We start from the raw sequence: 11,893 nt of genomic DNA, 5'->3' as shown, positions 1-11,893 counted from the left end.
ATTGAAATTTCAAGATCGACATCGATCGGCCTTGCGATCAGAGAAGATGTCTACGAATCAGATCCAAAAACTCCAACTTTGTATCAGAATCTGATCGGTCCAGGACCGATCGAGTTATTTTCTCCTCCTGATCGGTCCGAGGACCGATCGGGATATCTGATACGGAAGGCTCCTGATCGGTCCATAGACCGATCGGTGGTTCGGTTGTTCCGACTGACTTAGGTATCGATCTCCGATCGGTCTACGGACCGATCAGAGTTCCCTGATCGGTCCGGGACCGATCAGCTGAATGCTATCGATCACCTTCGATCTGCCCACTCTCGAGGTTCCTGATCGGTCCGGTGACCGATCAGGGGGCTTCGGATACCTTCTGATCGGACAACCGTCCGATCATTTCTTCACTGTACACCCATCTTAACCCTTAAAACCTCCCGATCCCTTCTTTCCCTCATTCACGCGAACCCTAGCCGACTCTCCCCACCAGTCCTCCCTTTTCTCTTCTCTTTGCACGCCGAAGCTCCAGCCCTCGGAAGCCCTAGCCTAAAGTTCGAATGGCACCAAGGTACCTTCTTACCTCTATAGAACTTGGCATTGTGTTTTCATTTCTCATCTTCTGTTGTTGTGTTTGTCTCGGTTCTTGATTATTGGTGGCTCCGGTTCTCACTCATTGCCCCATTTTTTTCCCATTGTATCCCCTTAGGAAGAAACCCACTGATGGTGAGGGAACCTCTAAGGAACCAACCAAGACATCCAAATCCAAAACTCCTGCTGCTCCTTCCCGACCCCAACCAGCTAGTTCCAGTAGATTCCCAAACCGCCAGTCTGAGCAAGCTTTTCAACAAAGGACATTCAAATTACTCCCTTGTAGGTCCGTGGATAGAAAATTCATGGACGAATTTTGCCCACAAGTGTCCGAAATCATAGCATACTACAAACTCGATTCACTAGTCTACTTGGAACGGGATATCAACTATGACTTGGTCTCTGAGTTCTATAATAACCTTCATGAGACTAATGATCAAGGTTTTAAAACAAGAGTTGCTAAGCGGACTCTTGATTTCAGTATCTCATCTTTCTTTGAGTATCTCAATTGTCGGAGGTGTTCCGGTGATGTCTTTTCGATATTTCCTGACTTACCAGATCAGTTACTTCCACCGTTTGATATCTCACCTGACGATATATATGAGTACTTCTTCAGACAGCCTAGACGAGGGCTAGATGAGCTAGATGTTGACTTCCCTACTTTTGCAGCCTTGAGATTATCTCCTCAAGATTACATTCTTTTTAAAATTGTCACGAACTGCCTTCTACCTATCACATCTAAACCATTATCTGAGATCCGATCATATCATTGTCTTATGCTTTATGGTTTGCGTCGACGTCTCGATTTTGATATCATGTCGAACATATACTCCTCGATCGTATCATATTCTCAGCCTAGCGGCTTCACTATTTATATGCCTTATGGGCATATAATTACTGATTGGCTTGAGACCCTTCAGGTTGATGTCTCTAAGGGTAGAATAATCAAAATGGTCAGGCAGGATTGCCGACTTGGGAAACGGGCATTTTCCAAGTCAGGAATCATAGGGCAAAATGGGGATGTTCAGTGGAAGGATGGGAGAGCTTTAGGTGAGTTACCACGGGGACCTCCACGACAGGTTGCAGCTGCTCCTCCTGCTGACATTGGCGGGATCCAGACCTGCGCTGGCAGATCGCTGAGTTGGAGAGCCGATTTGATCGTCACGAGGAGATGGTGACTGCTGAGTTCGATGGACTACGCATACGGATTGACCAGCGCTACGATGACCTGCGCGGGCATATTGACCAGCGCTTCGATGATATGCGCAGTCATCAGGTGGTGACACAGCAGTTGCTACTCGGATGGATGGCACGCTACCCGCCTCCGCAGTCTTACCCAGGCTATCCATCCTCCAGCGTGCCGCCTCAGGATTTCACCCTTCCTGCCGATGATGATGATGCTCCTCATGTTGAGGACGTTGATTGATATAGTCTGTGTGTCACCTTGTCTGTATGTATTTTGGATGTTATTTGTTAGTCTGACCTGGATGTTTGCACTTCTGATGCTACTCATATATTTATGCTACTCGGTTTTATATTTGCTTGCTCCTTATTATGCTTCATTTTCTATGTTTTTTTTATATATGCTGTTCCTATGCCATGATTTGATTGTATCTTTTGTCTTTCTTACTGTCGTATTGTGACCTTAGAGGGAACTCTAGGTCAGTTAAAAGAAGGCAGTATGGATTAGGGGGGAGCCTTTGTAGTTTTTGTCACCTCTTTTGCACCTTTTCGGTGTTTGACAAAGGGGGAGAGGATACCTAAGTTTAGAAATGTATGAAAGCTTGATTTTAGGGGAGAGGATAACGGGAAGGATCTTGATTCCCGTCCTTGACTTGGTGGTGTATCCGTCTTAGGGAGGATTCCTGATTTCCCTAAAATTATGGGTATATGAGCATTTTGATCTAAACTTAAATCGTGTTGTCAAACAACAAAAGGGGGAGATTGTTGATCGACACGGATGTTGTTTCTTTGTTGACATCGATTTAAGTTTGTATCGATAATTAACTCAGAATTACTAAAGTTGACTAGGTTTAGGTGATTGATCGAAGTTGGAAAGTCCCGTGAGTGAAGCCGGTGAAAACCCTAGTGAGTGAAGCTAGGTGCAAGTCCCGGTGAGTGAAGCCGGTGAAAACCCTAGTGAGTGAAGCTAGGTGCAAGTCCCGGTGAGTGACGGGCAGGAAAATCCAGATGGATCAAGGGTGATCGGACATCCGTGTTGAAAAGTCCAAGAAGGAAACTTGGCATGCGGAGTCGGAGAGGGTTGGTAGCTCGTTCTCTAGACCGTATGAAGTCGGAGAGGGCTAGGGAGCTCATTTCTCCGGACTAGGTCGAGAGGGCTCGACCCGGAGTCAGAGTCGGATCGGCCCGCACCGATCCAAGGAAATTTTATACCTGATCGGTCCGCCGACCGATCGGAATTGATCGCTGGCTATCGATCGGCGGACCGATCGAATCGATCAGAGCCCATCAGGATTTTACCGATCACCGCGGACCGATCGAAATCAATCGAGCTCATCGAGATTTTACCGATCGGCGAGACCGATCGGAGGCTTTAAGCATCGAGACGGCGACATCTGATCGGTCCGGGACCGATCAGATGATAGCCTGATCGGTCCGCAGACCGATCGAGCTGCGCATTCAGAGCGACGCCTGATCGGTCCGGGACCGATCAGGAGGTTCCCATCGGTCCGCAGACCGATCAGCGATGATCAGAAGCGTGGTTCCGACCCACGGTATTGTTTGCTTTGCATGCACTTTTTCCGATTGCCGTATTTGTATTCACCTATCTGTTTTTAACCATTTCGTGAGTCTTTCTAGCTTGCAGGTTGCGGTCACATTCTCATGTTTGGATTCAAATTAAGCTTCATTAAGAGAAGGAGACAAGTACCCTTTTCACTGTAATTTGCTGCAACAGATGCATTTGAGGCATCAACGTTCTCTGACGAAATCTGATTACGATTGGGCTGCTCAGTTTGACCTCGAGCTATTGGTTCGTATCCAGAGACGCCAGTGATTTCCATTGGCATGGGTTCAGAGAATCAGAAGAGGAGGAGGTGTGATTGGCTACGCCTGGCTGGCAGCAGCGATTCTGCAGACGGCGGTGATTCGAGCCAGTGAAGCAGAGAGACATAAGAAGGAAGAAGAGAAGTTCAGAAAGGATAATTCTGAATTCTCTGTCTTTTGTGATCAAGCCTTCGAGAAAGCAAGTTGGTGAAGCTGTGAGCTCTTTGCTGAGAAGGTTGATTGTGCGCTCTCTGCTCTGTTCTCTTCTCCGCGTGGCTGTAAGCTCATCTTAATATTTTTCTCAGCCACTGTAAGTCTTGTGCTTAAATCTATAGTCATCTGAGACTTTGTTGAGAGGTTGCTCCACCGAGAAGGAGACATCTTGAGCCGGATCTTGTCCGGGGTGTGATCTACCGAAAGATCAAGGAGTCGTCCTCCTTACGGACACGCCGAGGAGTAGGGGCAAGTTATCCCCGAACCTCGTATATTCTTGTGTCTGCTGTGTGTTTGTTTTCTTTCGTTTTAGTTTTTCTACTTCCGCTGTGCTGTGCTAACAAAGTTCTTGAAGAAATTTCTGTTTAGTGTTTTTCAAAGAGGCTATTCACCCCCCTCTAGCCATCTAAGATCCCAACAATATCAAATCTAATTTTAATCCATTTATCATTCATCAAAACTTAGGTTTGATCATTGGTGTCAACTACATCAATAAACTCCCCCTTTTTGATGCAATGACAAATTGGATTAACGTTAGAAAAATATACAAAAGGTAATAGTAATATAAACATGATTTAAGAGAACTTAAATAATTTGAATTTTTGTTCTATTCTTTGGATCATTTTGGGTTTAAGGTTTTTAGATTTTTTTTAGTTTTCTTACTTAAACCCTTACTCTCCCTCTTTGACATTCATCAAAAAAATATGTAAATAAGTATACCAAAAGTATGAAGTAGGTAAAAAGACTAAGTAACTTTATCAACACTAAAGCTAGTCAAGTCTAACTCAGGGAGGATTTTAAAACAAATAACTTAAAGATAACACATTTTTGAAGTAAAGAAATTGAGGAAATGATTGAAAAGTTTGATTTTTACAATGATTTTCAAGTAAGAAAATGTTCAAAAACAATTTGTTAAGCAAATTTGCAATGGATTTTCAAGAAGGTTTTCAAAGTAAATTTTGAAAAAAATCAAAGTATTTTTAATGATTTTTCAACCAAATTTCAAAGTAATTTTTAAACACTTTAGAGGAATTTTGAAAAATATTTTTCAAATTGTTTTCAAAGAAATTTGTCAAAGCAAAATGATTTTGAAAACATTTACAAAGTAATTTTCAAAAGATTTTACTGCTTAAAGCAAGTTTTTTTAAAAAAAAATAAGTATTTTTTAAAAAAAAATCAGAGACTTTACAAGAATTTTGCAAAATATTTTTCAAAGAAGTTTTCAAAACTTTTCAAAAACATTTTACAACTATTTTAAAATGGATTTTTTTTAAATCAATTTTGAAAACAATTTTCAAACACAAGCTAAGAATTTTGTAGAAGAATTTAAGAGTATTTCTTAAAAGATTTCAAGTAAATAAATTTCAAAACATTTTTTAAATAAATGGTTTTTAAAGTGAAAAAATATTTGGAAAACAATTTTCAAAATACTTTTCAAAATATTTTTCAAAACAAGCAAGTTTTTTTTCTAAAACAATATTAAAAGTAAATTTTTAGAGTATTTTTAAAGGGCATGCACTTTTAAAATAATTTTTCAATTTTAAATATTGTTCAAACAATTCTCCCTCTTAAGTTGACACTCTCCCTTAAGTTGATACTAAGTGGTATGTTAATTAACTTTCTCAACATATTTTCAAAGCAGTACCTCCCTCTTAACGTAACACCTACTAGTTATCCTTGTTAGTCACAAGTAGATCTACTTAAGTGTCTATGGGACTTAGTGTTGGGAATACTTATTTTCAGAAAAGTAATATTATTTGAAAATTATAAGTTATTGTACTTAATCAATCATAAATTAATTTCATTTAATATCATTTTTGTCTTAAGTTGATTAAGTCTAAGTAGTTTAAGTTTTAATTAGATTTAACTTTAATTAAAGCTAAATTATTAATTAAAGATAAATTAAGTTAAATCAGGATTAACTAAATTGTTGAAGTTACTATTAATTTAGAGTTAATTAGGTAGCAAATTTGATTAAGTTAAAATTGTATTAAGGTCTTTACTTAAAAGATAGGTTAAATTGAGATAAACGTTAATTCATTTAAATTAGGATTAAGTTAAGTTTAAGTTACTTAAGGTAAAGGTTAATTTAAAGTGAGTTGAAGTAAAGTTAAGGTTTAAAATAAGGTTATAGTTAAACTTTAATTTTAATTAAATTGACGTTGAATTTAGTTTGATGTTTTAATTAAATTGAGTTAATGTTATATTTTTAATTAAATTAAATTTTTAGTTAATGTTAATTTCTAATTAAATTGAATTTTTAGTTAGGTTAAATTTTTAATTAAATTGAATTTTTTTAATTAACCTTATATTTTTTAATTAAATTGAATTTTCAAAAGTTTTTAAAAGATTTTTCAAAAATATTTTTTAAAAGATTTTTGAAATATTTTTTAAAATAATTTTTAAAAGTGTTTTTAAAAAGAATTTTTTAAAATAACTTTAAAAAAAGTTTTTAAAAGAATGTTTTTTTAAAAAAATAAAAGATTTTTTAAGAAAATAATTTTAAAATATTTTTAAAAGAATTTTTTAAATAATTTTTAAAAGTATTTTAAAAATATTTTTTAAAATTTTTTTAAAAATTATTATTTTTGAATCTTAATGTTTTTAATTTAATTGAGTTTTTTTTTAAAAAAAATTACCTTAATCATCTCACCCAATCTAATTGTTCAACAAAGTTATTTCTATAGTTTTGTGAGATGAGTTATATTGAAGTTTTTGTTTGATGATAATTTGATCTTATGTTAGATTCAGGTTTAATCGTTAGTTAATTAAATATACATTTCAAAAATAGACTCCAGACTATGGTGAGGCACAAGAACTTTCTTGGATATCGGAACAACGACCACTTCTAGACAAAGCCTTTTTAAGAAATTGGACATTTAATTTTCCTATTGATAAACCTTTGTCTAACTAGTCTAGGATGTTGTGAGATAGTTTAGGTTAGTTTCACTTAACTAAGTAGACCAAGTAGGGTACACCTTACCCTATTTACCCTATTTGACTCCCTAGACCAAGTTTTCCTAACGTACTATCATCTCGCCCCACCTTGATATTATAGTTGGACAAGAGTCAAATTATCTTTATAATCTAGACGTAGTTATCCAAATGGGTAGATTATATTTCTAGAAGTACCAATTAATTTGGTTCCTATCCTAAATAATAGAGGCATTGTTTTATTAGGTTTAATTTATTTTATTTAAGTTTTAAGTATTTTAATTGAGTTAAGACTAGGTTTAATGAATTTTAATTTATGTTTTTTATTTAGATTAGGTTTGTTATTATTTTTATTGATTAATTTCATAATCAAAAGATATTTGATTATATCTTAGTTTTGATTTAGATTTAACTTAGACTTGTAACCCAAGTCTAGATTTAGTGAGTTGGTAAGATTATTAATTATCTTTTCTAGTTTATAAATTTTATTTTTTAAAATATTAAAGAATTATTTTCTAAATTATTGTTTCGATTTTTATTAGTTAATTTATTTGGTTAAGCATGCATATCTAATTGTTGATGAAAATCTAAACTAGAGTAATAATGATTAGCTAAGTTACTAACATTGGTAATAAAAATTGAATTTTCATATACTGTAAAGTTACTAACCTTGATTGCTCCTTCTGGATTCTTAGGTCTTCTTTCTGGATATTGATATTTATAGCGGCCTATCTGTTTACACTTGAAGTATTGGATATGCTCCTTCCCTTTTTGAACTTTTGGTATCGATTTCTCCTTTACTTCCTATTGTGTGGTTTGAGTCTTACAAGTGGGGTATTTACTTTTGTAATACCTTCTTTCACTATTTTTAAAACGTGTTATATAATCTTTAACTTTTGAATTTACTAATTTACCTTTTGAATCCTCGTTAGGATTCTTCTCCTTGTCCATTGTCATCTCAGATTTGGACTCCATCTCTTACTCTGGCTCATATTCAGATTCAACTACCTCCTCCGTAGCTATGAGTGTCATGAATCTAGTTGGTTTGATTTTTTTAGTATGATTTTGATGATGATTTTTGGGATTTAGACTCAGATTTGAGCTTGAGTTTGACTTGATCTTCCAGTTGTGACAAATCCTCATGAAGTTCATTTAGCCAGGTCCAAAGGTCATAGACATATTTGAACTCTCTAGTTCTACATACAATTTTATTAGGTAATAATTCTAAAATAAAGTTGATTACCTTTTGATTTGCTTCTTAATTTTGGATGGACCTTTTCAATGTTATCCCGTAGTCGAAGTCATAACGAAGCACTCCATTTGATGCTTCCATATTTTGAAGTAATTCATTTCGTATGGTGGAAATTTGTGAATGCTTCATCATTTGCCTTGAGCTATTTATGTGAGAAGATCTTTCCCACAAGAAGATAAAAGGGAAGAGTTGCCAAGACTAGGTCATGGATTAGTAGTGTCAGAGATGATTAAAAAGAGGGCTCGACTGATGTTGTATCAATATGGAGCGATTCGAGTATATTACAACGAAAAATTATTCGAAGAGGTAATTATATCAATTCAGACATATTCAAAAAATTTAAAACCAAAACAAAAGAAAGCAAAGAAAAAATCCCCTTGCTCAATTAGTGGTTGCACTAATTCAGAATGAATAAGACTCTAATACCACTTGTAGGATTAGTGTATTAGGGGATAATTATTATTAGGAAAATATTTATTTATTTCCTACTATTTTATGTGTTATTAGGCAATATTCATTATTAGGAAATATTTATTTATTTCCTAGTATTTTATGTGAATTCTATCGTCAATGTAGTATCAGAGCGCTAAGTTTAACAATAACTTTCATTTTCTTTTTTATTTTCTCCACAATACCCACTGGCCGCCTTTTTACAATAACTACCGCCGACAACATCCCTTGTCGGGTATCTCTCACAAATGTTCATGATTCACCTTCCGACCTTGTGATTCTCAACGTCAATGTTCAAGCACCATTGAAACTCACCACCTCCAATTACTCTGTCTGACGCTTGCAGTTTACGTCTCTTCTATTCGGATATAACTTACTGGGATTTGTTGATGGCTCACATCCCTGCCCTCCTGCGCAGATAACGCCTACAGGCGCCACGCTCCCTCAGGCGAATCTTGATCATATTCTCTGGCTATGTCAAGATCAACTTCTTCTCAACACTATTATAGGTTCGATGTCTTCTACTCTTGTGCAGTTTATTTCTTTATCTAGAGACACGTGACAGAAGCTAGAGAGAACCTACGCTGCTCCCTTACATGGTAGGATTATGACTCATTGTCAAAATCTTGCTAACCTTTCATTTTTTTCATTTTTTTTTGAAAAATTCACTTTCATTTTTTCACCATTAGTCAGAGTTGATGAAATATCGCACTTAACAAAATTTGTTATAATATTTTTTTATTTTATTATTATTTTATTATTAGTGAAACACTCTTATTTTATTTTTCTCTAGCACTACTAATTCAAGACCAAATCTTGGGGCATTTGTCATCTTTTTTTTGTGTGCAAGATTTTTCTAAATGGTCCACCAAGATGCTACAACACCGCTTGTCCACCTCTCTTCTCCAACGAGAATTGCTGCTACTAGAAGAACTGAATGCAGTACCACCTCAAAACGCAGGTGAAAATGTGGATAATTATCCAAATGGGATTCACATTTCCCATCAAAGATGGAGCTCTCGTTCCCTACGACAAAGGACGCACCAACTTGTAAGAAGATTAAAGTCGATAAAAAAGCAACATGCACCCTCCAATGCAACCTAACCAAAGAAGAGTTGAACCGAGTTGGCCCCTTCAACAGTGTCAAGGAGTTATGGGAGAAATTAATCAAACTACACAAAGGCACCTCTGATGCAAAAGTAAGTAAATGTGACTTAATATTAAATAAGTTATATAACATTAAAAAGTAGGAAGGTGAGTCAACGAGCCACTTACATGCTCGCATCCAAGATCTTTTGAACAACCTCCACATGATCGGACAAAAAGTGGAAAATTGCAACGTCATCAGGTACGCGCTTAATGCTTTTCTGAGGAATACCTTGTGGGCATCGATGGTAGATGCTTACAAAGTATCTAAGGATCTTTCAATTATTAGATTAGATGAATTATTTTTCAATTTTGAGTTACACAAACAGACTAATGCATGCCGAGTCGAGAAATGCTTTGGTTGCAAGCACAAGCAAGACTAAGAAATCAAAGCTCAAATTCCGACCTGAACCCGAATTCGAATTAGAAGACAATAAGGAGATCACCTCTAAACTAGTCAGTCGAATTCAAAAATTGATAAAGAAGAAAAGGACAAGGAAGGTGTTGAAAGCAACGTGATCCAAATCTTCAGAAGACTCCGGCGAAGAACACGAACAAGTGAGCTTCCTTGTTCTACCAGTACAAGCTTATGTTGCCAAAATCGAGTCCAAGTCCAAAACTAGAGCTGAATCAGAAAGTGAGTTAGAAAGAATTCACGGATCCGTATCCGTTTCCAAAGGGTCAAATAATACTGTAAGTTCTTTGGTTGTTAGTGCTCAAGTAGATAATCTACAGAATTTGGTTTCATATTTATTAAGGAAGTTGACCAAATCCAATATCCAGGTCAAGTCACTCCAAAATGAGATAACAACCCTTAAGGAAGTGACTAACCCAAGCTCCTTGACCAAATCTGTTCAAGATGGAACTTTAACTTAAACCCAACAACTTGAGAAAGAAAATTCTAACTTGAAAAGTCAAGTCAAGGAACTTAGGGACTCATTGGAACAGTTCAATTTGGGTTCCAAGAATCTTGATTTAATCCTTGGAAAACAAAGAGTTGTATATAATTAATCAGGACTCGGATATAAGGCAAACTATAAATTTAAATCGTACTTATCCTTAGTAAATCAACCAAATATAAAACTAGTCCAAGCATGGGTCCCCAATACTAACTTGGTTAATCAAGTTAGAATTAACTAATATTAGATCTCCAAGGATAAAATCCATTACCTTGATAGTCCTTATTGAGACTATGATCTAGGAGGAGCCAATAAAAAGATTATTTTTCATTATTAAATAAACTTGTTGGATGTTTGATTTACTGCTTTTTCCTTATACATGCTTAGATTAGTATAGATAAGGACTTAAGCTTCATCGATATTTGTTTAGTTAGACTAAGGATTCTCAGAAAAAAAATTAAATATTTAATTAATTTAAAAAATTTTGTCTAGAAGTAGTTGTTGTTCCAATATCTAAGAAGGCCTAGTGTTTCGCAACAGCTTAGAAGCCAATTATTGAAATAAATATTTAATTGACTAACTGTTAAAGCTTACTCTAACCATGTGTAAATCAATCCATAGATTTTGAATCTAAATTGAAGATAAAATTAATCATCTCACAAAACAGATAAGGTTCCCTAATTGACAATCTAGAATAAGGATGAAATGGATTTAGTTTTAAAATTAGTTAAATAAATCTTTAACCTAACTTAGAGGGTGTTTGACTAAACTTATTAAAAAACGCTTATAAGCTCGTACAACTTATAAGTTGTTTTAGGAGCTTATAAGTCGTTAGGTTTTATTTTAAAAATAAGTTGTTAAAGTGTTTGGGTGAATTTATTACAATCAACTTAAAGGTATTGATGTGTTTGGTATTATAAGATCCTTTTATTGATAAAATTACCAAAAAGGGTATAATACTATTAATAAAGGGTTTTGGGCTTTTTATTAATAGAGAGTTTTGGCGAATTTCTACACCGGGGGAGAGAAAATTGGAAAGAGACGTTGGCGGAGAAGATGACACAACGCTGGAAGAAAAGTCGACGGAGATAGAAAGATATTATGTTTATAAAAATTTATAGAGGATAAGATGAGGATTTATGAAATTATATAAGGATATTTTAGAGAAAAAATATTAAAATAAGATCTTTTTTTAAAAAGTAGGGTCTTCCATATTTTTTTAAAAACAGCTTATAAACTCCAAAACAACTTATTTTGACAGCTTATAAGTTGTTTGAAAAAAAATTTACCAAACAAATTTGAAGAGCTTATAAACTTCAAAACAACTTATAAACTATTTTAGAGAACCGATAAGCTCAGTCAAACACCCTCTTAATAAACGAAAATATAATTCAAATGAACCTAGACTTAA

This window comes from Zingiber officinale, chromosome 8B (genome assembly GCF_018446385.1).
Source record: "Zingiber officinale cultivar Zhangliang chromosome 8B, Zo_v1.1, whole genome shotgun sequence".
In the NCBI taxonomy this organism is placed as follows: domain Eukaryota; kingdom Viridiplantae; phylum Streptophyta; class Magnoliopsida; order Zingiberales; family Zingiberaceae; genus Zingiber; species Zingiber officinale.
The sequence above is the reverse complement of the archived record's forward strand: the minus strand, read 5'-3'. Positions refer to the sequence as shown.